The sequence below is a fragment of the Theropithecus gelada genome, chromosome 9 (genome assembly GCF_003255815.1).
Source record: "Theropithecus gelada isolate Dixy chromosome 9, Tgel_1.0, whole genome shotgun sequence".
Classification (NCBI taxonomy): Eukaryota; Metazoa; Chordata; class Mammalia; order Primates; family Cercopithecidae; genus Theropithecus; species Theropithecus gelada.
The window spans coordinates 108,213,281-108,241,024 of NC_037677.1; positions in this window are offsets into that span (position 1 = coordinate 108,213,281).

Genomic DNA, 27,744 nt, shown 5'->3' on the forward strand with positions numbered 1-27,744 from the left:
CACGTATTTCTCGTGTCATGGTTTTCATCTCTTTCATTTCGTTTATGACCTTCTCTGCATTAATTACTCTAGCCATCAATTCTTCCACTTTTTTTTCAAGATTTTTAGTTTCTTTGCGCTGGGTACGTAATTCCTCCTTTAGCTCTGAGAAATTTGATGGACTGAAGCCTTCTTCTCTCATCTCGTCAAAGTCATTCTCCGTCCAGCTTTGATCCGTTGCTGGCGATGAGCTGCGCTCCTTTGCCGGGGGAGATGCGCTCTTATTTTTTGATTTTCCAGCTTTTCTGCCCTGCTTTTTCCCCATCTTTGTGGTTTTATCTGCCTCTGGTCTTTGATGATGGTGATGTACTGATGGGGTTTTGGTGTAGGTGTCCTTCCTGTTTGATAGTTTTCCTTCTAACAGTCAGGACCCTCAGCTGTAGGTCTGTTGGAGATTGCTTGAGGTCCACTCCAGACCCTGTTTGCCTGGGTATCAGCAGCAGAGGCTGCAGAAGATAGAATATTTCTGAACAGCGAGTGTACCTGTCTGATTCTTGCTTTGGAAGCTTCCTCTCAGGGGTGTACTCCACCCTGTGAGGTGTGGGGTGTCAGACTGCCCCTAGTGGGGGATGTCTCCCAGTTAGGCTACTCAGGGGTCAGGGACCCACTTGAGCAGGGAGTCTGTCCCTTCTCAGATCTCAACCTCCGTATTGGGAGATCCACTGCTCTCTTCAAAGCTGTCAGAGTCGTTTGTGTCTGCAGAGGTTTCTGCTGCGTTTGTTATTGTTTACTGTGCCCTGTCCCCAGAGGTGGAGTCTACAGAGACAGGCAGGTTTCCTTGAGCTGCTGTGAGCTCCACCCAGTTCGAGCTTCCCAGCAGCTTTGTTTACCTACTTAAGCCTCAGCAATGGCGGGCACCCCTCCCCCAGCCTCGCTGCTGCCTTGCCGGTAGATCATAGACTGCTGTGCTAGCAATGAGGAAGGCTCCGTGGGTGTGGGACCCTCCCGGCCAGGTGTGGGATATGATCTCCTGGTGTGCCTGTTTGCTTAAAGCGCAGTATTCTGGTGGGAGTTACCCGATTTTCCAGGTGTTGTGTGTCTCAGTTCCCCTGGCTAGGAAAAGGGATTCCCTTCCCCCTCGCGCTTCCCAGGTGAGGCAATGCCTCGCCCTGCTTCAGCTCTCGCTGGTCGGGCTGCAGCAGCTGACCAGCACCGATCGTCTGGCACTCCCCAGTGAGATGAACCCAGTACCTCAGTTGAAAATGCAGAAATCACCGGTCTTCTGTGTCGCTCGCGCTGGGAGTTGGAGACTGGAGCTGTTCCTATTCGGCCATCTTCAGTCACTCTAGGTGATTCCAATATACACCTAGACCTGAGAATCACTGTGTTAACCTGAAACAACCTTAATCAATGCTAGATAATTTCATCTGACAGAAGCAGGAATTAAGTACAGCTTAAGTGAGTATTTCTAGGTGGAAAGACTTCACCACTGCAATGATGAATATTATTGTTAAAAAAAAATTAAAAGTCATTTTTAAAAGGATACATAGTCACTATAAGCTGCAAGAGTCTCAAATATATATCTACAGGATAAATGAGAAACATATTCTTCTATTATGCTAGTGAGTTCTAGTGACATGGGATAAAATTTCCAGTGACAGAACTGTGCCTGAAATCAAAAAGTGTTATAGTTGAAACAATTTAGTCAGCCGTGAGTATGGCATATAAGAAAACTTTGTCAGATGATTCAAAAAGGGAGCCTAGTGATGATTAAGACACGTCAAAGTCCCATGTAAAAGGTCTGAATAAAATTGTTCTGTAAAATTTGAGTGTAGAAAAAGTAATATTTCCAGATCAATGTATTAGAGAACATTTAATTCAAATATATGTTACAGTTAAATTCAGAAATAAGATATTGATCATTTAAACCATATCTCTAAAGCACTTATAGATCAAAATTGAACACAAACATTAAAGTCAGTGGGAAAATACCTTGTATTTGGGGGCCCCCTTATTTGTTACATTTATGTTATTTTTCTTCTTTCACTTGCTAAAATTAAGCTCTTTAACGACAGAGGCTATCTCTTATTGACTTGTTTTTAAAACATACTCAAATGTAGATTCAGGTTTTGTGGGATCAGAAGCATGTGGGAAGTCCATTTTATACAAAAGAATACAGAATGACCATAGGACATTATTAGGGCCCTTCCCAATGCCATGAAGTGCAGGACTCTGAGGCTTAAGCCTTGCGACTTTCATGGGAAATTCACTTCCACACACACTCTAGTGCCTGGCACCGGTGGCTGGGTAAGACGCTGATATATCTTAAGTTGCATTGCTTTCCTTAAATAGCCTGAAAAATCCTAAAATGATTTGGAGCATCCTTGATTGATCTCAGCTTTCTAAGAAAGCAGGGACAATTTCCTGTTTTGGAATAGAATGGTCAGCTGGCACAACGCAGGTAGAGCATAAGAAGGCAAAGATGTGTTCAGTGTAATTACTGAAAATTGAGCTAGGGCAAATGAAAACCCCACATCTGAGAGACAGATGTGGCAAATCATGTTTGGGCCATGGAGCTCCTGAAATGGAGGGGGGGAGGTACGAAGCATCTGGTGGTATACAAATAGTGTGGTCTAGCAGAGATTTTTCCTGTTCAGAGATTCCTATTTCCTGTAGAGTGAAAAGGACCGATTTAAAAACAGTTTCAGACTCTTACTGTTTGGACCACTGACTTCCACGTGGGCTCTTAGCAGTCAGGGGCATCTGCTCATTCAGCTTGGCATCCCCAGCACATGTCTCTCACTGCCTAGCTGGCATCAAAATGCTTACTGAATTTGTCTAGAAACTTTAATGTAGTCAGTGATGATAGCATCAGTATGGATGATCAGCTTCTGCATTTCAACAGAAATGCAGAAATTAATTTCAATGAAATTAATAGTTTGGTATTCATTTTCTTATTCTCTCTTCAGCCCAGAATTCCACTGAGGAAGCTGTTGTGGCAGGGAGATAGCCTGCAACTCAGGTGCCCAGGTAAGATTCTAGCCAGATTCTAAACTCAGAAATATTCAGTCCTCCTACATTTTGGGGGAAGAATTGGCTGAAACTTCAAGAAAATTCTTTAATTTGACGATTTGACACTTGGAGTCTCTTGGTTTTGGGTACAGCTTGAAATCTCTGACTCAATGAACTGGAAGCCTAAAAAAAGGAAAATGTACCATTCTTCTATACATATTAGAAGTTCACCCAAAGTTAGTACCTGAAGCCACTTAAAGGTGACTAAGGATTCACTTTGAAGATGAAAGCGACTGAAATGATGAGCTGGTGCAGACCCATGCGATCCTGGAAAAAGGAAATGGGGCAGCTGAGAAGCAGCAGCCCTGGAAGAAAGGAAGATCAAAACACACTTCATGGAGAGCAGCAGGAAACACTGATAACATCAGATCATAGGAGACCTCTTGACATTTCCCAGCGGCCCTAAAGCCAATACATAGCATCCTCTTGGAAGCGAGCCTTTTGAGAACATCAGAATGAAAAGAACACGAGTGTTCTCTATGCTGAGGACACAGAAAGGTTTTAGGGAGAGCCAGGATACAGCATTTAAACCAAGATGGCCATTCTGGTGGATATACAGAGAGCAATGGCAGCTTAGGTTGGGGGTAGCAGGTGGGGCATGGGATGAGATTTGGGTTCTACTTCAGTTCTGGGTGCTATGAAGTCTTAGAATGATTTCTTTTTAAATAACTCTCTAGCAAGGACTGTTTTGGGGGGAACTTCCATGGTCTCCTCCTTGAAGGTGAAGTAAAAAAGAAAAAGTCAAGTCCTAGAGAATTCACATATATCTAACTCATCTGATCCACTGGGGAACCCTTGATCAATTCTGTAATCTTGCTGCCATAGAACTTCAATGACAGTGTCAGCTGCTTCAAAACCCTTAGTGACATTTCCTGGAACACAGATTTCATTCTGTGTTCAGCTTTCACTTGACACATTTCAGGCCTGATGATTTTAAATGAGGGAGAAAAAAAGAACATGTTGTTAAATATTACTGCAAAATTTTACTTTGCTTAATGGCCAATAAAATAATACAGTGTGTTCAGGTGGCTCAGCCTTCCGGTTTGACCATCTGGCCTGATGAATATGCCCAATTTCTCTTATCTTTTGCTGGCTTTCCCTCCATTGCCTACCGAGGAGTACTTGCTTCTCAGCATAATTGGCTCCTGCCTGAGCCCTTCTTAAAGGGCATGTCCTGACATAGATCTAACAATACTTTAATAAAGTTTAAATAGATAGAGTTTAATAGAGTTTAATAAAGAAAACCCACAATAGAAGAAATTCCAGTCAGTCAAGAGTGTCAGCCTTCCTTGCATGGCTTAAAAATACACCTCAAGAACATTGGTATTTCTTAGTCAAACGAAATGCTCAAAGGGAATAGCCACTCATTCCTTCTCCTATAACGTTCTGGATTTAGCATTTAGGAAAGAGCATGGACCTTTCAAAAAAGAGAGGCCTGAGCTATTAAAAAGGAAAAATACGATTAAAAATCGAGAAAAAGTTGCAGAAATGGTAAGTCTGGCCTGCTTAGACTGATGGAATCTTAGAATTTCCACAGGAGGCTGACAACTGAAAAGACAATGAGTCACACTATCTAGAACATTTCTAGACCATCTTGCCCCACAGGATGAGGCAAACAAATATAGAAACATAGTCACCTTGTGAGTTCAAGCCAAAAATACTCCCCAATTTTCCTTTTCTTTCTCATGATAAAAACACTTTCCCATTTAATTTTATGACGTTTTAGAGTTTATACAAAAACAATCTGAAGTAGATAGCATATGCATAACAGTTTTTTATCTTCACTTGGCTATGGTACAGTAGTTGTTACAAAACTGTTTTCTGGCATTGAATAACAGGCGGGGAAGACCACAATAGCTAAGATCAGGGAAACTCACAAGGAGAGTCCCAAGATTTTCTGCCTGGGTACAAGTTTTTGACGTCAACCTAGTGAGCTGGGGTCCAGGCAGAGTGCAGGTGTCCCACCGAGCAAAAAAGGCAGAGGTCAGAATTCAGGGCAGTTAAAAGAGCTGGATTCTATATGGTAAGGCATCAGAGGCAGAAAGCTGAACATGGGCTGTATGAGAGTTCATTGGTGTTATTGGTTGAGGGTTAGGCTTTGCAGATTACATGGAAAAGCTTATGAGAAAGTGGCCATTAATAGTATTGAGAATGCAAAAGAGTTTCTAGATACAAATCAGTGCTGAGGGGCACTGGTGGTCCAGTCCAGCTAAAGTGGAGAGGGCTCATTAACACTGCAGCATCTAGTTAAGACATCAGAAAGTACTTACTTTAAAATAAAGCACCACACTTTTAGAGAACGGCCTGTTCTAGACCCGCCCAGAGTCAAAAACAAAAAGACTGAAGCAAAATTAACAGAGCATCAGGAACTTCTGAGATAATATGGGGAACCCTATCAAACATGTAATTAGAGGCTCAGAAAGAGAAAAGAGCAAGAAAGCAGCAGAAAAAATATTTGGAAATTAATGGTCAAATATTTCCTATCTTTGATAATAAACACTGACTTATAGATGCAAGAGCTCTGTGAATCCACAACAGGATAAATACAAAGAAAACCACACCTAGGCAAATCAGACTCAAACAGCTGAAATTCAAAATTAAACAAAATATCTTGAAGGTGGACAAAGCACAGTACATACAGGGAAACTAACGATGATAGTTTCCATTGAAACTAAGGAGAAATATGAGAAAGTATCCTTTATAAATGTAAAAATGAAAGCTGAAAAATTCATTACCATAAGACCTGAATTATAACAAAGGCTAAATGTTACTCTTCAGGCTGAAAGGATCTGATACCGGATGGAAACTTGGCTATGTGGGAAGGAAAAAAGAACACCGGAAGTGGCAAATAATTAGATAAATATATGACAGTTTTTTCCTCATATTGTTCTGAAAAGACATCTGACTTTTTTAAGGAAAACTTATAATGCTGTAATGTGATGCTCACAATATATTTATAAATAAAATATATAACAAAAATAGTACAAATGATGTGGGGTTGGGTAAGTATAATTACATTACTTTGCAGTGTGAAATGGGAATTGAGAAGAAGAAAATGAAAACTATCAGGTTCAAAGTCTGAAGAGGTACAATATCTATTTCTAAATAACATTGGTGTACCAAGTTTGTGTATTTTTAACCCAAAAGTATTCAATAAAGATAATAATATAACAATAGGGGCTATTAAATGGTTCCTTAAAATATTTGATTAAGAAAAAAGGGCAGAAGAGAGCTAAAACATTGGACAATTACAAAATAAATAGCAAAGTTGTATACTTCAATAGAACCATATCAATGTAATGTTAATGTACTAACCAAAGATTCTAGTTAAAATGCAGAGATTGGTAGGCTAAGTTGAAAAGCAGGTTTCAACTATATGCTATACATTAGGAACATATTTTAAATATAAATAAACAAAAAAATGTTGAAATACGAAGAACAAAAAAAGCCATACCTGGCCAAAAGCAAACATAAGGAAGTAAGTATGGCTATATTACAATCTAAATATATAACCATAAAGACACTAAGTAGTGCAATAAAATGGATAAAGATGGACATTTCATAACAATAAAAGGTACAATTCGTGAGGAAGACATAATTTTTAAATATATATACAAGTAATAACAAAGCAGCAAAATTCACAAAGTTGGAAATCAATAGAAACATAAACCAATGCAACATTATAGTTGGAGATTTTAACATTACTTCTCTTAGGAGTGTAGGTATACTTGATATAACTAGTAGGGTAAAAAATGTTGATAAAGGTATAAAAATAAATTTGAATAATACTGTAAACCAGCTTGACTCCCTTGAGAGATTTACAGAACACGATACTCAACAACTGTAGAAAATGCATTATTTACAAATGCACATGCAATGTTCACAATTTTATTTGACAAAACAATAAGCCTCAGTGATTTTTAAAAGATAGAAATCTTATAAAATATGTTCTCTGATCACACAAGAATTAAATTAGTAATTTATAACAATACAGTATCTAGAAAAATCCTTAAATATTTGTAAATTAAACAATCCACTTCAAAATGACCCTGGTGAAGCAGTTGCAAGAGAAAGCAGAAAATAACTATAGTCAGCTGGGCGCGGTGGCTCATGCCTGTAATCCCAGCACTTTGCGAGGCCGAGGCAGGCAGATCATTTGAGGTCAGGAATTCAAGAACAGCTTGGCCAACATGGTTAAACCCTGTCTCTACTGAAAAAAAGAAAGAAAAAAAAAAAAACTACAAAAATTAGCCGGGTGTGGTGGGTGGTGGCAGGCGCCTATAACCCCAGCTACTCAGGAGGCTGAGGCAGGATAATTGCTTGAATCCGAGAGCTGGAGGCTACAGTGAGCCAAGATCACACCACTGCACTCCAGTCTGGGCAACACAGCAAGACTCCGTCTCAAAAAACAAACAAACAAACAAAAACTATAGTCAATAATAACTTAATTGTGTATTTTAAAATAGCTTAGAGTGTAACTGGATTATTTGTAAGTCAAATGATAAGTGCTTCAGGGGATGGATTTAGAAAAGGGAAGAAAACATTTTAAATTGAATAATAATGAAAATATATCCAAAGGTCAAAATCAACTTGATTTAGGTCATCTGTGAAAAATTTACAGCTAACACCTACAAAAATGGTAAAATATTGAATGTTTTCTCTTTAAGTTTAGAAATAAGGCAAGGATGTTCACTTCTATCCAACATTGTACTAGAGATCTTAGCCAGTTGAATAGTCAAGGAAAAAAATGCAAAAGAGTAGAAAGAAAGAAAATTGCCTTTTTGGAATACAATATAAATGTCTATTTAGAAAAGTCCTACAGAATCTTACAAAATAGTATGTGAATGAATGAGTGAATGTAGTAAAATCACAGGATTCAAGGTCAAAATACAAAAATCAACTTCATTTCTATATATATTGATAATAAATACTTAGAAAATAAATTTTAAAAATTATATTTACAATGCCATAAAATCCAATTATGTACAAAAACTCCACATTCAAAAACTGCAAAACATTGTTGGGAGAAATTAAAGAAGATTTAAATAATGAAGAATTATATCATATTCATGCATTGGATGTTACAATACTGTTTGTTAAGTGTCAGTTCTTCACAAATTGATGTATAGATTCAACAAAATCACATTCATAATTCTATAGTCTCTTTAAAAAAATCAACAAGCTGATTCTAAAAATTCTTTGGCAACATACAACAGATCTAGAGTGGCCAAAATGATTTTGAGAAAAAAAAGAGTTGGAGTTCGTACATTTCCTGATGTTAAGACTGTGTACCGTAGATACACATCTACAGAAATCAAGGCAGTGTGATTCTGGTAAATATACACATTTAGATGAGTGGAACATAATGGAGATTCCAGAAATATACCACACATATGGTCAATTGATTTTCAACAAAGGCACTAACATAATTCTATATAGAAATAAAAATGTTTTATTCCTATCGGGGGAAAAATAAATTTTAACCACTCCCTCACACTTTATAAAGCAAAGATAATTCAAAATAGAACATGAATGCAAATATAAAAAAACTAAACAAAATAGATGAAGTTAAAAAAATCATGATGAATCAAGAAAGATACAGGAGAGTACACATATTACTTTATATAAAGTGAATAAAAGGCAAAATAATGGGCAAAACAGTGGTGATGTAACTCAGAACAGGAGTTTCCTATGGGAGTGGACATGGCTGGAGAGGAACCCCAAGGAACTTTCTGAAATAATGGTAATGTTTTATATCCTAATTGTGATGGTAGTTGCATAGATTTACATATTGGTCAAAGCTCACTGAATTGCATATTTCAAATGTGGGCTTTTTAGTGTTTGTAAATTATACCTTAATAAAGTTGATTTTTAAAAAGCTGATTTAGAAAGTTCCCTGTTAGGCTGGGTGTGGTGGCTCACGCTTGTGATCCCAGCAGTTTGGGAGGCCAAGGCGGGCGGATCACCTGAGGTCAGGAGTTCGAGACCAGCCTGGCCAATACGGAGAACCCTGTCTCTAAAAATACAAAAGTAGGCAGGTGTGGTGGAGCATGCCTGTAATCCCAGCTACTTTGGAGGCTGAGGCAGGAGAATCGCTTGAACCTGGGAGGCGGAGGTTGCAGTGAGCCAAGATCATACCATTGCGAAACTCTGTCTCAAAAAAGGAAAGAAAGTTCCCTGTTGAAGAAAGTATATCTTCCTTCCACAGATTTTTTTCCTTTTTTTTTTTTTGAGGCTTCTAAGTCCATCCTGCATTGACACCAGAATTTATAAGAGCAATGAGCTTAATTCTGTATTTGGTATAGTTTCCTGACACACTGTCAATGACTATTTAACAAGACAGCTAGAGAGATATTTCATTTTATAATGGCTTCTTTTAGTATTATTTTCTTTTATAATGTTAGAAAAACAGAACATGATAAAGAAACCAGTGGCATTGGGTTTATTTGCTATAAATTATTGATAAGCATTTACATTGTTAAGCTGTGAAATGGAGTTCAATATTTTTTATTAGATGTTTTCCATAGCTCCATTTTGGTGAAAATATAAAGGAGAGAGAAATATGGTTTAGAAAGCCCAATAAAAATGTAATCACAGTGTATAGTTGCCCCTATAACAGCTGGCCATCCTAAGCTGGGTTGAGATCCCAAGAAGCTGTGGAAGCAAAATGCATTCCAATTGGTGAAGTGATGTATAACAGTGAGAAGATAGGTTGGGGGCTGCTTGAGGGAATTATTGAATCCTGATAATGCCAATATCACCCCCTTTCTTCGCTGACTTTAACTTTACCACTTACATATGGTTTACAAATGATTAAAATTAAGTTGGATATGGGATCATGGTGGCTGGAATTGTACTGTGTTCAGTCGCTGGCTGTTTGCACCTGAATGTCAATTCAATTCCCTCTAAGGCTTAGGGAGAAGTGGATTTAGTCACAAACTCATCATCTTGGATGCAGACAATGGCAAATGACAGTAACAAATAACCAATAAAAGTTCAGTTCAAAAGGTTTCCATTAGGAGAAGAATTGGGAGGAAAAGCATGGGTTGTTTTTCGTTTATTTGAACTGTGCCCAGGTCTCTAAGTACAAGGTAACACAGAGTTCCATCATTGTAAATGACTGATGGTGGCTGAATCTTCAAAAACCACATATTCAGGTTGGCTTCAGTAAGGGGGAAGGTCAGGTGATTATCTTGGAAATTATTTGGCTCATCTCAAACTCTGAAGCCTGAAAAGCAGGCCTGGATTGCTTTAGGAGAGTGGCTTGCAGCTAAGATTTTTCTGGCAAGCAGAAATGTAGTTTTGACTAAACTGTTCAGATGAAGGAAGATGGAAGCTTTCAGAGTTTGTAATGAATAATTCTTCAAAGGCACATGCTTGCCCCTCAGTGGGGCAGGAACAGTTTCATAGCTGTTTCTTGGTTCATTCTGAGTGGGATCAGGGTTGGATGTGTGGGCATGGGAAATGGGGTGGGGATGTGACCTGGGCTTTGTCGTGGAGCTCATTTCTCTGCAGTAATGTGTTTTGGATTAGATTCCTAGGAATATATTATGATTCTCAGAATACATGTGTTCTGAAAGAAAGGACGGTGAATAAATATGAGAAATGTAACATATGCTTCTTCCTTTTGGCATCTCATAAAATAAATTGGCACCACAACACTCTTTCAGAAATCCTGCTGTAAAGAAATCTGTTCCCTTACCTCTTGCCACTATCCTTGAAGCCCTTGATATCTGCGATGATCTTTCATTTAACTCCCGGACTTCTTATTTACTTGACCTCCTCATAGCTAGTGATCTTTCTCTACCCCATCTCCTTTTTCCCATGTTTGAACTTTTGATCTCTCGATGTCAAGCATGTCACTATCTGACCACCACCTGTGACTTTTCCAGCTCGTCTACCTCATAATATGAGCTCCAAAAATTACAAATGAGGCTTTAGGGGGTAAATGCGGGCTTTGGCCCTGGACTACCAGGCTTCAAATCCCAGCATTAAACAGCTATGGGACTGTGCACAAGTTCCTTAACTTCTGTGCTTTCGGTTCATTTCCCTTTAAGAGGCAAATAATAACAATAATGAGAACTATCTCTTAGGGTTGCTATAACAATTTGATAATATATATATAATGTTCCAAACAGTGCTAAGCACATGGCATTTGCTCAGTGAATGTGGAGGCCTCATCGAGCTCTCCAACCCCTTTAGTTAACTTCTCACTCTCCATTACCTCCCTCCTTCATGTCCTTACTTTCCTCCTTGACTGGCGTAAATTCCATCATATGTTCCTTCCAGGCATCTTAGCTCCCGCATTCTATTCCATATCTATATACACACACACACACACACACACATATATATACACACACACACAGATACACACACACACACATATACACACATACATATATACATACATACGTGTGTGTGTGTGTGTGTGTGTGTAGCAAAGCACCCAACTAATTAGAGACAATTACTGATTTCTTTATGCCTTCACCTGAGCAAATGGATGCTGCTGGGGAGAACCACCAAGAGTCCTGACTTCTCAATTGCAATTCCTCACCCAGCATCTCTAATGGAGCCTTAATACCACTTGGAAATCCAACAACACTTTCCCACTTTTCAACAAATGATCTACTTCACACATCATTCTTCCTCTTCCCATTTTCCATGCCACTGTGGACTATTCTTCAGCTGAGGATCTTTTCTCATGGGTCATTGAGAAAGCATAATTGACCTGGAGGAACTCCATGATTTTATCCACTACCAAATCCACCTCTGTGGGTTTGGATTACCTGCCTCTGTGCTCATCTCTCTTTACTGTTCCCAAAGATCACAGGCCAGCATGTGCACTTGGGCTTCATCAGGTCCCCTCTGGGTCCCCTAGGAACCTGGAGACATACCTATTTTCCATCTTTCCTGTATCATCAATTTCTTCCTCTCTCAGATCATTGTCATCATGGAAATGATCTAGTGTTTCTTCTTTAACAACAATTTAAAAGCTTTCTTTGACCTGCATTCCCCTCTAGCTGCTGTCCTATTTCTCTGCTCCCCTTCACTGTACGCCTGTTTTGTAACTTCTATAATGAAAAAATTTCAAACACACGCAAACACAGAATTGTATAATGATCCCCCATATACTCATCATATGGACCATGTTAACTTTAGGTCGTATTTTCTTCATTGCTTTTTCAGTTTTTGCTGTAGCATTTTAAACTAAATATCAGATCTAATGACATTTTACTCCTATTTCAGTTTCTTTCTTAAAAATAAGTGCATTTTCTTGCATAATCATAACATTATCATATCTAATACAATTAACAAACATTCCTTAATATCCTCTAATATCCAACTTAGCTTCACATTTCCTCAATTATCCTCAAAATGTCTTCTTCTTTTGGTAGTTGAACAACAAGCCAAATAAGGTTCATACGTTGCATTTCATCATCTCTTAAATCTCTTTTAATCTAGAACATACTTTTTTCTATGCCATGGACTTGTTAAAGATATACTTAAGTTGTTTGCTTGTAAAATGCCCCACACAGTGTAATTTCTAGCAGAGCTCCACTCCCTCATCTGCTCTTCTCCCTTGGCTGGGTTTCCTGCTCCCACACCCCATAAGGAAAACTCTGCCATTTCTGCATTAACACAGCCAGCAGGCATGTCTATTTTCTTGCTTGACTTCATCTCTCAGCCATCATTTGACAAGTCATGACTCTGCTTCTTGAAACCCTCTCTTCTCTTGATTTCTGAGATCTATGCTCTCCTACATTTCCTCCCACCTCAAAGGTAGCTCCTTTGTAGTCCTTTTCTGCCCTTTCTTACCATGACTCACCCCTACATAGTGGCCTGCCTGAGGGCTTCATCCTAGGCCTTCCCTTTTCTCTCTGGCCTCTCTGCTGAGTGCATCTCATCCAGGCCCATTACTTTAAATACCACCTATCCATAGTTAACTCACAAATGCAGGTCTCTAGCCCAGATTTCTTCCAAAATTCACAAGTAAAATTTCCAATCTCTTACCTGAATTTCTGTTTAAATATAGAATGGGCATATCAATTTTAACTTACCAAAAGTAAACACAGGCTGGGCACGGTGGCTCATGCCTATAAGCCCAACACTTTGGGAGGCCGAGGCAGGCAGATCACTTGAGCTCACAAGTTGGAGACCAGTCTGGACAACAAGGTGAAAACCCGTCTCTACAAAAATATAAAACTTAACTGGGTGTGATGGTGCAAGCCTGTAGTCCCAGCTACTCAGGAGGCTGAGGTGGGAGAATTGCTTAAACCCAGGGGGGCAGAGGTTGCAGTGAGCCAAGATTGTGCCACTGCACTCTGGCCTGGGCAACAGAGCAAGACTCTGTCTCAAGAAAAAACAAAACCAAACCAAACACAACACGTTCCAATGTGCTCTCCTCATACATTCTCCCTTTACCCAAATCTTTTAAATTTTATAAATGGTACCACAAAACACCTAGTTTCTTAAGCCAAAAATGTAGAAATAATTTTTGTTTCCTCTTTTCTCCAACTTTTAATTTTTTAGCAAAATGTATTGACTCTGTCTCCAAGACATACCCCAACCCTATACCCTATCTTTCATATCTCCACAGGTACCACCCCAGCCCAAGGCACCATCATCCATCTTTAGATTCTGCACCCCAACTGGTCTTCCTGGTTCTACATTCGCCCCTATTCACTTCATTTTCCCCACAGCAGCCAGGGTGATCATTTTGAGAATGTAAATGAGAATGTGTTACTTCCCTGCTTAAAACACCCCATGACTCCTCCACCAAACCCATCATAAATCCATATTTCTTCCTCTGACCACCTCTGTGTCCTGATGTCCTATCCTTCTCCTTGCATTTCTCCCTAGTCACAGTGAGCAGGAACCAGAATGTTGCCGATGAAGAACATTAGCCTCGCTGACAAGGCTGATGAGAACCTTATAAGCCCATTACAACACCTCAGCCAAGTCATTTCTGACAACGCTCCTTAAACTGACAGACATGCCTATCCAGGCAGAGGCGCAGATGGTGACCTTCAGGCCTTCCCAGTAGCATGTTTTTTCCTGCATTGCTATCCTCTCTTAAAAATGTTACCTTGGCCGGGCGAGGAGCTCACGCCTGTAATCCCAGCACTATGGGAGGCTGAGGTGGGCAGATCACAAGGTAGGAGATCGAGACCATCCTGGCTAACACGGTGAAACCCCATCTCTACTAAAAATACAAAAAAATTAGCCTGGTGTGGTGGCAGGCGCCTGTAGTCCCAGCTACTTGGGAGACTGAGGCAGGAGAATGGCATGAACCCAGGAGGCAGAGCTTGCAGTGAACCAAGATTTCACCACTGCACCCCGAGCCTGGCCAACAGAGTGAAACTCCTCCTCAAAAAAAAAAAAAAAAAAAAAAAAAAAAGTTACCTCACACATTAACAAAAAACAATGTTCTCACTGTTCTCTCTTGGCACCCAGTTCTGTTCTTCTTTACCGAACTTTCCAGAGTTTATAATTACGTAGTCAATGCATGTGTTTCTGTGTGCATATGTGCATTGCCTGTCTTTTCCATTAGTCTGTAAGCTCTAGGAGGAAAGGCTTCACGTTACTTTTGAAGGCCTCTGTATATGTAGTATGTAGCACAGTACCTGATAAATAAATATTTGCTGAATGAATAAATGCATAAATGTAGTCCTGGGTGACTCAATTAGTATCTTCGCTCTCACTGGGAATCTTGCTTGCACTTGTGCATTCAGTAGAAGGAGATGAAGACAAAGGGATGCTATGTGTGAGTGACATAGGAGGGTCAGTGAAGATCATTCTGGAGGAGAATTTGAGAAAACCCCTGCTCCTCTGCTTTCCCTAAGAACAAAATAAGATGTTCCACAAGAGACTGGGATGGTCTCTAATTCCTAACGGTCATAAATGGCTAATTGCCAAGAGTTTGTTTTTTCTGTTGTTTAAACAGACCTCAGGTGCACACAATTAAATTAATTAGAATCTGTGACTCATGACACACTTTCATCATTGGCTAATGTCTGGCCTACTTTTTATTATTTAGTTGATTTAAAAAATTTTAATAAGCATGCACAAATCTACCACCAAAAACAAAAGCTAGAATCTTTCAATAACCTACATCTAACCATATGATATTTCCTAGCAGCACATCTCCTGCTTTCTTCAATCCAAATTTTGTGTACATCATTCTTTTCCCTTCCTTTTTATATTGTTCTATTAAATATTCATGCATGCCTAAACACATATCTTTTATTTAGAATGTTTTTAAGTTTAAATAATGTCATGCTGTATGTAATCCTTTGAGAGTTATTTTTTGTTGATATTATATTCCTATGATTCATTCAGACCACTGCATGCAACTGTAACTCAATTATTTTCACTTCTGTATTATACATTTCATTGTGTGACTATAGGCCACTTATTCAGGCACTCTCCCATGGATGAGCATTTGGGCCAATATTACCCTCACACAGCTACCATTTTGAGGTTGTCCTTTACCTCTGGAATTCAGCTAAACCAATGTCTTGTGTGTGTTCATGTAGTGAGAAATGTACTAGGAATATGGGAGATGTCAAGATGAGTCAGATATGTGTCTGTCCTTGGCAGGTTCACTGTCTGGAGACAGTGACACAGATGGAACCATACCCACAGAGGGCAGAATTTGCTAAATGCTGCAAATGTGCCATGTAGTGGGGTAGAACAGGGGAGGACAGGAGAGACTCCACATACATTTCTAAGAGGTGTGAATGTTATGATGTAGGCATGCCACTTTGATAACCTTTGAGTATTCAAAAATTGGAGGAGCATTGAAGACAGAAAATATTTTGAGTGGGGAGAATATGAGAAGTTCAAGGGTAGGAGAAGATACAGAGAATATGGAAGATAGCGATATCTTGAAGTAGATGAAGCCTGAGTTACCTGACAGAGAAGGGGCACATTTTTTGAAAAGTTCAAAAAGGAGGAAGGGAGGTAGAATCCTGGCTCTGGAAGCTTTGAAGGCTGGGAGGAGAGATTAAGCGTTTATTCCATCTGCACTCGAAAGTCACTGGAGAAGACAGTGTCAACAATTTTGGTGGCTCTGAGGGTGAGCAGGTGGGTTCTGATGGGCTTGGGTCCTCTTTTGGACCTTTTGCAGGCACACTGAGAAGGGTGTATCTGCTAGTCTGGAAGATCCTACAGACACCCTTTTGCCTTCAGTTTATTCACCCAACATCTTCCTTGATATTCTCTACAGAACTTGCGGGCCTGTCTCTTACAGTTAAGAGGTCAGAGACACTGTCTCTGAAGACAATCTTTGAAGATGGAGACACTGATTTTTGAATGTTCTATGTTGGGTCTAACACAAAGTCTTTGCTCTAAAAATATTGCCTGTCTTAGCACTTTTCTTATGATTTTTTTCTTTCTAAAAAGAAGTGCTAAGGCGGAAGGAGAATTTTTTGGTTATTTTAAAGATTTCTCTTCAGGAAGAAGATGACTTCCGCATGTATGTCACATTTTGATGAACAAAGAAAAATAACTAAGAGGACATAATAATAAATAAATAATAAAAATAATAAGAGGTTTAACCTCTTGTCACTTGCTTGACAAACAAATACATGCACACTCACATTGAACTACCCACTGGGGTCAGAAGAGGAGATGCTGCCAAATTGTTTTATTTCAGAGACATTCGTTTATCATGAGAGGAGAAAGATGTAATCCCTTTTCTCTAAGTGGCTCTTTACATAAATCACTTGGAATCATTTTGAAACAAACTATACCCTGTTTGTTCTATTATGGGGTTAGATGCTCTTCACTTTCAGAAGAAATCCCTTCTTGGTTTTTAACTGCAAAATTCCTCAGATTAAACCTCTGTTAACAACTGGGAAGCCAACTCCCATGACTAAGCCTGCGTAGTAGAAACTCTCTGCCCTAATTACATAGATTTGAACTCTAATGTGTTTGCTTCTGCTTTGGGATATGAGCAAGTGTCTTTCCGAAGAGGTGGAATAGGAGGGGAAGAAATACTCAAAGGCTCAAATAAGTGACTGAACCGGAAAAACTGTATGGAAATTAGGTCATTAAGTCACAGTGACACCGCAGTGGCCCAGAAGCAGCAAATTAATACTCAGAGGTGAGCTGGGCTAAAAGCTATAGTGTGAGTTGTTCTGAAGAAGAGAAATCGAGTAGTGTTCAGGGCTCCAGAAAGAGGCAGACTCCACAGAGCTCCAAACCCTCCTGTGGGCAGGCGCAGGGCCTGCCACATTTCTCAAAGGCCTTTGCTGGATATTGACTGGTTCCTTTGGCTTAAATCAGGGGAGCATTTCAAGGTAAAAGGCTATGCAATGTCCAAAAGAATGAAAAGAACGGAAGAACTTACCAGTTAAAAGCACAGGATTCGAAGACACTTATATCTGGGTTTGCTGTTGACTGTGGATGACCCTGGGCATTTTGTATAAGCTCTCCATACCCCAGTCTCCTCTTCTCCAAGAGAGGGATAAGCAGTCTACCTCATATTTCTTAATGCTTATCAAGTGACAGTTTATTTATTATTATTCTCTCTCCTGTAAATGTAAGTTCTGCAAAGATGGGGACCTGGGGGTATTTTATGCACCGCTGCATTACCAGAGCCCAGGACAGCTGAATTCTGAACACAGTTATTTAGAATGAATAACTGAATGTATCAATAGATTTGCTCTGTGAATTCAATGAGCCCTGTTTTGATACAGTGTCTAGTAAATTGTCTGGCACATACTAATTTGTGTGATAAGTGGTGGCCTAACCTTTTCCCGCTACTTATCTCTCTCCATTTCTAGAAAGAGGCACAGATCCCTGGTTAAATACTAGAGGAGAAGATCTCTGTTTGCACTGTTTAATGATGACTGTGATTTCTCTGATGAAAAGGGCAGGGACCCAGCATTTTCTGGCACCATCTAGGAAGATGTATTATCCCATTTATCTTGAATCTCATTCACTCCCAGCCTGGAAATCTTTTTCTTAGCCACACACTCTGCTCAGTCCTGCCTCTCACTTTAGTGGTTACTCTGGGCTCTTCCAACAGTGGCTTGTCTTCTCTCTCCCCTTCTGAGTCCTAACCTTTGGCAGGGTCCATCTCAAGCACCTGCTCCTCTGTGGGGTCCTCCCTTCCCTCTCCTCCCTCAGTCAGCTTCTCCTGAGTATTAGTTCTTTTGGACACAAGTTCACATAGAACATGCCCTATATGGGCCTTTCGGAGCAGAGTGACACAGGCCATGAGTACGAGGCTTGATCTACTTCAAATAGAGACTCCTCCATTGGCCAACACTTGTTGAATTCCTACCTAACACTCAGTTCAGTGTGAGGTGCTGGAATGGAGATTAACAAGGTGTTAGGGGCATCTTTAAGAAAACCAAGATCAGGTGGAGATCTGCTGCTCTGGGATTTGGCCTAAAAGAAGAGAGGAACTCCAAATACTAGAGGCGTACCCCTGAATTACCTGAATCTGTGTGCATCTTTCTTTCTCTGTAGTGATAGCTTGAGTGATGCACTAGTCCAGATAGGCTGTCAAATTTATTCCCATACATGTCAAGGAGCTTCTGCCACTTGGTGTGCTGAGAGGGCTTTGCAGGGTGACAGGAAATCAGAGTTCTTATTTACCTTGAGGACTCCGTGGATTTTCTAATGCAGTCGTAATGTCCATTTTTCTTTTCAAAGCAGTATATTTTTAAATGGGAAATATTACATAAAACCCCAATATATAGACAAAAAAAGTGAGCTGTTCTAGATAGTGTATGCTGCAGGAGAGGCCAGAGGTCTCAGACTCCTACCTTTTAGCCTTCCTTTTTATTACAGAATTTTGCCTTTTCATGGAACTCAGAGGTCATGATTTATAGTGTAGAATCCAAAGCAAAGAAAAACAAAAAAAAAAAGCTGCAAGAGCCAGGCGAGATCATTTCTAAGTGACCTCAGGTTGGCTGAACTGTTTTATGCCCAGCCCTGTATACACCTTATTTTATCCAGTCTTCCCACTCACCCTTTGAGGTAGGCTTTGACAGTCCCATTTCACAGATAAAGGAACTGAACAAAAGGGAGACTCAGGATTGTATTCATTACTACCCTGCCTTTAATGCTAAGATTCAAACCCAGATCTTATTCAAACCCAAATAAGTTTGGATCCCCACCTTACTTCCAACTCCCGAACTCTATTCCTCCTGGAATGGGCAGTGGTAAAACTACTCTCAAGAGCATAGAGGCAGAGGATGTTTTTAAGATCACAATTTTTCATCTTGGTCTTTTTTGTCCCCCAGTAGGCCTTATCCACACCAACTCTGATGGCCAATGTCTTTGGTAAAGAGCAAGTCTGAGTCACACATACACGGTATAAGTAAGACATGGGAGAACAAAATAGAGTAAGACAAAGGCTCTAGGACTTGGCCAAGTTTACAAAATCAGCACCAAATGACACTAGTCTTCCAACCCCAAAACTTTATTCCTAAGTCCTATGTCTCCAGAACAAAACCAGAGCCTGGTGGCTTATACATGCCCCAGAGATGGAGCCCGAGAGAAGCCCTGGAAAACAGCCTCCCATTAGAGATGGTCATCCGCAGACAAGCAGGAGGGGACGCAGAGCCCAACTCTGTACTGTTTCTTCTCTCCAGACGTCCAGGTCTGCCAAGTGTGGAAGCCGCTCTCTAATGGGAGCCCTCAGAAATGGCACAAATTGAGGCCTCCAGTAATGCAATCACTTCTAATCAGTGTTTAATGAGGATACAAGCAGCCTCAGCTTACCCCTGTTTCAAAGAGGCAACTACACATAAACCTCAATTACTCAGACATTTAAAAATCAATTTCAAATAAAATGTCCAGGTGATGGAACTAAAGGGATTAGAAAGATCTGGATGTGTGCACAGGCCTGGCATGCCTTGTCAATGCAATTGAGGTAGGCAGCTCCTGTAATGTAATAAAGCTGGCCGGCTTTGTGCCCCCAGGGGTAGAAGGGGAACAGGTCTAATTTTCCATTTCCCCACAGAAACAGAGGAAGATTCCAATGACAGAAGGAAGAAGACATCTCTGTACTTCTGCCCATTCAAGCTGTGTTCGGAATGTTGTCTTCATCTCATTTTATAGTTGTAAAGAGGAAAAGTAGCCTCAGGCTATACAACTCAAGGTCTCTGCTCCAACCTGGCCTCCACCTGTACTACCAAATCAGATACATTACTATTTTTATAGGTGATCATGACTTTTTTGCCAGTCATATTTACTTATCATTCCCATCAACATGCTGGTAATTTAGGTCAATAAACTTTGATTGACTATGTACCATGTGTCAGGTGCTTTTCTGGGCAAGCAGGGGCACAAAGGTGAGGAAGTTATAGTCTCTACCTCATTTTACACAGTAGAGGAAGGATGAGGCCAACTCCCCACCTCATCTGGATGTATGGTCCTGCAAAACCAAGTTACTTGTCTCTTTAGTCAAGTGCAACGTGCAGCCAGAGAAACACTAATACGTAGGGTAGTACCGTCAGTAATAATCATCATAGCTAGCATTTAACGGACAAGTATTAAGTGCTAAGTATGGGCTAAATACTTTACTGGCATTTTTTTTTTTTTTTTTTGACCACCAAAACCACCCTATGAGTTGGGTATTGCTATTATCTTCATTTCCCCATGTTGTAGGTTAACGAACCTTACAGGGTTGTTGTGTTAATTAAGGAGGTCCATACTGTAGTGGGCACCAGTGGGGTTGGCTACCCGTGCCACTCTCCCTAAACCGAGGGTTGCTGCCCTCTCCATTCATATTGCATTCAGTGGTATGCCCTGAAGTTGTGAAAGCATAGCTTTCAAAAATTTAAAACCATGACTCATACAAAATAGAATGAATACAAATTAAAAAAATCTATTCAACTTATTAATTAGTGAAGGAAGCAGTAGGATGGTAAAGCTGCTTTCAGGAAAAATTAGAGGAAAAAAACGTATGTAGTTGGTCAGTCAAAGAGATATTAAAATAAATTTGCTAATTAAAACAAAAGGCAGGGGGTTAATGTCTTACAGGGCAGTCAAGCTCTAGCTTTCTGGTTATCTTTTATCCCTTATGGAAACTGACCAGAAGATCTATAACTCAGAACATCTGGGGTTTAATCAGATAGGAAATAGCCAATTCAAACACAAGCACATTCTCCTAGGTCAGGGGTCAGCAAACTCTTTATAGAGCCAGGTAGAAATACTTTCGGTTTTGCAGGTCACAGGATCTCTGCTAAACTACTCAATTCTAGCATTGTAACATGAAAATAACCTTAGATAATACATAAACAAATGGATATGGCTGTGTTCAAATAAAACTTTACTTACAAAACATATGGCTGCCAGTCATAGTTTGTCGACTCCTGTCCTAGATAATTAAATATGAATTTGGGCGAGCCAGTTAATGCCCAAGGGTGATATTGAAGGGACATGCAGTTATCCTTTTGTTTTATCTCTATTTTTAAATTTATTTTTCTTAAGAGCACTAAAGTGGGAATGGAGCCTCCTGGATTTGCTGATACAGTGTCTTGCCCGCCTCTCATCTACATAGATACAGTGGAGCCTTCATGTTTATTCAGATGGACCACTTTCTCTCCCTGCCTAATCTTATTAGAATTGATAGAAACACAGCTGGCAACGGACTCAGTCTCCAAATTTACAATGGTGCTGATTCCTGCCTCAAGCTGGTTGCTATCTTGAGTGGAAGAGGTATAACCTCTAGGGCTGAGTTTCTTCTGCATCACTTGGAACCAAGGCCTTTGAGGTCAGAAGGAACTCTAGTTCACCACTCACTGTGTCTCTGCACCTCTATTTCATTATCTATACCGCGAAGATAATAATGTACCTACTTCATGGGGCTGTTATGTAGTTTAAATGTAGTAGTGCACTGTGTGCAAAGCACCTGACTTGGAGCAAGGTATGTGCACTGCAAATATCACTTCTCTTGTCTTTAGGATTCCTCCCTTGTTCTCATCTCCGGTGACTTCAATGCTAAGTGGCTTTAGTACTGACACGGGAATTATGCTGATACCACAGCTCTGCCTTCCCTTTGCTTGAGTTCAATGCCATTTCTCCTCCATGGTGCTGTTTTATTTCATTGTTGATGCCTAACCTTTGACTTTCATTCACATTACTTCTAATAACTTTGTGCTTTACGGGGGAGTAAGTGTGCTATCTGCTCTATTTGCTTTTGTGAGCAAGAAAGAGTAGGTGAGTTTTAAGTACAAACACTGAGCAGTCTTGTGGCTGGGGGCTTTACATAGGCCATCTTTAATCCAAACAACCATCCATTTTTAGGGACACCATTCTCTCTGTTTTATAGATGAGGAAACTGAGGCTCAGGGACGCTTTGGTCGCTGGCCAAAGATTGTCCTCCTAGAAAGTGTTTGAGGGCTGGGATTCCAACCCAAGCCTGACCAACTCTAAAGATAATGAATTATTTCGTCCATTATGAAGGAACAATTCAAAGTGCTCTTCATTTGGCTGAAATTTTGCATCTTACTTGCTTCTCTTTCTTTGGCAAAACTGATCCTCTGTGGCCCAAATGAAGAAAAAAAACAACCATTTTCCAGTGCCTAAAATTAAACGAGAAGCTTTTAGGATGATGTGCTCAAACACTTCAGCAGCTTATATCCCATTTTCCATTCTTGAGCAAGTCAGTAGGCAATGTCTCCACTGTGGATTTCTCACTTCTCTGGAAGTGCTTTTCTATATTCTTACCAGGCTCCACTCTGACCATGACAAGAATTCAGAAGCCAGAGTCACATAAAAGCACGATGCATAGCCAGATCATTCCAGAAGGTTTATGTCCATGTCCATCAAAATGTGGCTTTACTCCTTGAACAGAATATGCATGCATGTCTGCTCACAAGAAAAGCATATCCTATGGCAGCTGGGACCAGCCACTGCAGTAACTTGGAGAAACAACAGGATAGGGAAAAGATGAGATGAACTTTCTATAGACACTTATTTTTAGCTGCTGGGCATTGTAACATCCTACCTATTTTTAAGAAACATGATAGGTTGAAGTCACTGCTCCTCTTCCCTCTCCCTATTACAGATCTTGCTCCACATCCCAGTTCCATGGCAGGTATGTCATGTGACATACACATACACATGTGACATAAACTGGCCAATCAGATTCTCCCATCAAGGATTTCGAATTTCAAGAATGTGATACATCTGTACAGAAGCAGTTAGAGATTAATCCTGATAGCTTTGCGGGAGTTTAAAGTCTATCAGCAGAGAGGCAAGTGTCCAGGAGTATCAAGGCTGGTGGAAGCAGTTCAAAAAGACGATTCCTGTCACAGGATCTTGATGGTGCCCAACCTCCTTTGGTTTCCGCCCATTTTCTGAGCTTGGTTCTCCAGCATCTTATCACTATTCTGAGTTTTCCAATAGTTTTCTAGGAAATTATTGTTCTACTTAAGCTACCCTGATTTGGTTCCCACAGTTAGCAAGGAGTACCCTGAATGATGTGCTTCTCAATATCCACCTGCAAGACCTGGGCCCCTGGGCATATTACCATTCAAAGGACATTCCCTCAAAAGAGGCTGTCAGCATTTCCATTAAGTTGGAAGAAAAAGACAAAAAGTCTCAGAACTTTATATATATATTTAGAACCTGAGCACCAAGCAGTTATTTTGGTCATCACTTTAATTTTGCTAATCTACTAATCCAAGGGAGGTGTATATACAGGAGCCCAGACAAGGACTTTTCCTCCTGCCTGTCATCAAAAGATAAGTTTCAATAATCTCATATCAATGCCTAGCTTATTTCTTTCATAGGAATAGAAGATTTGAGAAATGCATTGGGTCAAGGTTCTGCTGTCATATTCATTGAATAAATAAGCTGAAACCCAGGTTCTTAGTGCTTGCTTTTGTTCCAGCCTGTCCTAGATGTCTTAGTTTCATCCTAGTCACAAACTAATAAAGGAAACGGACATTTATTGGACATTTGTACCATTGAATTCATTCCTTAAATCTGCATGGTGAGGTAGGCACTATTATACCCATTTCTTAGTGGAAGAAAGAGGCTCGTACAGACGAAAGAACTTGTTCAACCATGGTGCTGGTAACTGTGCAGTCAGGATTAAAAGTAACTTCAAAATCCATGAACTGTCCACTCTCCCAGTTTTGGGAAAACTGAAGCCATTGTTGCTGATAAATTCAACTACAGATGAGACTATCCTGGCCAAAAGAAAGAATCTACTTTTGCCAAATAATGCATGGAGTTATTTTAATTGAACTACATTTCATTTTGAAAGAATCATTTTAATGGATATACAGAGTGCCTAACACATAGTAGGTAGTAAAAAAAATATTGAAATAAATGATTTCTGACTTGTTAAGAGAGAAAATAGTAACAGATACAGAAAGAAATAACCCAGGCTTGTGTGTGGTGTTTTCCACATTTTTCAGTTTGTTTTGCTGCTTGGCAAACATAAAAGTCAAAATTCTTTATGGGATGTTTCATAACTGATAGATGAACTTGGCCTAATTGTTGATCCATAGAGAGTGATTCGACATGCCAATAGCCTCAGGGTTAAATTTCCCAACATTTGTTGTGGAAATATTTAGTCAGCTAATAATCTCTCTCCTGCTGACGACTTTGGCAGGAAGTGTACCCCTTGTTTTTAAAGAAACCAAAAACAATCCTCAAGGAGGATTCATAGCTGCCTGAAGCTCTGGAAGAGCTAGAATGACGATGATGTGGAATAACATGCAGGACGGAACTTAAATTCCTTGCTAAATATAATTAAAGCAAAAAAAGTTTTAAAAAGAACCTGTAAATACAAGAATGTGCATCTATGATATGAATAAATTAAGCAGAAAAAAATTCATGTACAAAGGACTGGTTAAATTTTTTTTCTTAAATTGTTTTCTGGAGTCTTGCTATGTTGCCCAAGCTGGCTTCAAATTCCCAGGCTCATGCAATCTTTCCATCTCCATCTCCCAATTAGCTGGGACTATAGGTATGCAGTGCCATAGCCAGCCTGGAAATTTTAAAAACATGATCTCTGCCAGGTAGTGTCAGAATGGCCTAAAGAAATTTCTATTTGAGCATCCATCCCTCTATCCCTCCATCTATCCCTCCATCCATCCCTCCATCCATCCCTCCCTCCGTCCCTCCGTCCCTCCCTCCGTCCCTCCGTCCGTCCGTCCGTCCGTCCGTCCATCCATCCATCCATCCATCCATCCTGAAAACATATTGAACTTCCACTGAGGAGAACAGGAAGATGTGAAGACTGGCTGTTCCCCTTGAGGAGCTCAATGGAAGTAAAACATTTTATTCTTTGTATTTCTTTAGCTAATGTTTATTTAGCATTTGCTATGCAACATGCACTATGCTTAAACAGCAGGAAAAAATCCCATTCAACTTTCACAACTACTCCATGAAAATATTGTTATCCCCATTTTCCTTCCAAGAAACTAAGGTGTAGAAAAGTTACATAATGTATACATATACAATGAGCTAATGAGTCCAAGTCAATCTGATTCCAAAATTAAGGGCATCCTTTTAAGTACTTTGCTATAATGTCAGTTTATAGAGGCACAAAATCAGAACATGAACTAACTTCTATATCTGGCAAATAGTGATAGTTATATTTTTTGAATGTGAAAATTACAATCCTCATAAGATGTGTATGTGTGTGTATTTCCTGAAGGATTAGTATAAACTCTTGGAGAGAGGATTAAGGAGGAAAAAATATGGATCAAGAAATGCTTTATGAATTCTTGGCAGTAAGTTTGATCCTTTAAAAAATGGATAGAAGGAGAGTATCTGGTAAAAGAGAACAGTATGAGCAAAAGTGTGGAGAGATAAATGTGTTCTAAGAGCTTATGAAGAAGAGGGCCATCCAGACAGTATTACTGAAGAACCTGTCTTGCACCCAGATAGATCGCCTTTGGTTGCTAAAAGTCTAAACTTCCACCATTTGAGAAATATTCCTTTTTGGCATTAGCGTTTTCAGCCTTTATTCTGTCAAAAACACTGTCCTATACAACACCAGAACTCCTGGGAGGGGTAATTAACTAAGCAATTTGTTCTCAACTATGAAATTAGAATCCTGGCAGGAAAAAGATGGCATGTTGACATTCTTATTCGGAGACTATTTCAAAGATATGGACAACGTTAAAGGGGACCAACAAGGGCTGGTTAAGAATTCCAGGGAATAGCAACAGGAAGGCTTCCATCCCTCATCCCTCCTCCCTCTTCCCCTGGTGGGGCAGGAGCCATTCCTGGATCCCCAAGAGAGCTGTAGATGCAACTCAGCCATTCCTGGATCCCCAAGAGAGCTGTGGATGCCCATCAGGAGTTGAGTGGACTTTGAAAGAGGAGCCCAGGCCAGCAGAGAAAGAGATGAAAACAAATACATCAACCTATCTTTCCTCCTGCCTTCCCATATGCTGATGGTATCTCCCACTGGTCAGACCCAACAGGAAGCCAGAGGGCAAAGGCATGCAGCTGAAGCAGTGACAAAAGGGGGCCCTCCCAGGGCAAAAGCAGGCTGGGGAAGGGTGGAGAGAAGATCTGGAAAGGCAAATGGAGAATGGCCCGCCTAAGGGCTTACAGTGGTCAGGTGGGACATAGGTCATCTGTCACTAATTGCATTTAAAGTAATGACCTTGCAAATTGATTTTAGTTTTGTAAATTAAGGCAGTATTCAACATCATCCCTTGCAATAGCTTTCTCTAACTCACCTAAATTTAGATTGTCTTTTAAGTTGGTGACAGAAAAGGGGGTATACCCGGTGGGCTGGGCATTATCCATGACCCTTCATGCACTCAGCAGTGTGTCTGACATGAGCGGCATCCATCATGTGTGTTGTGTGGAGAGAAGTGGAGGATCATTGCTTTGAGTCAACCAACCAGCCTACGGTAGGAATTGATAGTTGATCAGACCTCTTTCCCACTAGTGATGGAGGAAGGAATGGAGAGTGATGAAGCAGGAAGAAGTGTGTGTGATCAGAGCATTGGGAAAGGGAGTGGGGGCAGAAAGAAGGGGCAAAATTAAAAACACAACAGTGATAAAATTTTGCCTAGAGCAGGTCCTGTTAGGGTAAGAAGCCTTACTCCTCTCTGATCAAAGCACATGAAGCCAGTTGTAATCAGATGTGAAGAGTATCATCTAGCATCACACACACACACACACACACACACCCCTCAGAGTCAATTTTTAAAGCAGTACAGTAATGAATCCAAGCTGGTGTTGTAAATGGAAGGTAGAGAGAGGGTTGTTTGGGAAACACTGATCTCCCTTATCTCAGAGTGATACAGAGAACGTGCAGGAGTGGTGTGTGTGCATGTGTATCTGTGTGTGTGCCAGATAATTTGGGACACGGAAGCTCAAAAGTGCTGTTTTTATGCTCATAATTATCTATTTCCCCATTAAAAAGTTGTCTCTTATATGTCATTACTGGCTGGATATTAAGTGTCTTCTTGAGGTGATTTTGAGACTGTTTTTCTTTTTCTGCATGCACATGCATGCACGCACACACGCATGCACACACAGTTAGATGCATGGTTGTATGCATAATAAAACTTGAAAACTTAACCGCAGCACACTGCATAAATTAAATAAGGCAAACATATCCTTGGCAAGACTTGAAGTAAATGCTAGAGTTTTCCCAGAAATAAACAGTTCCATAATAACGGAAGTGAAAAGAAAATAAACTAAAACTTCTAAGTCCATCTTAGGTACATGGAGAGTCCACTA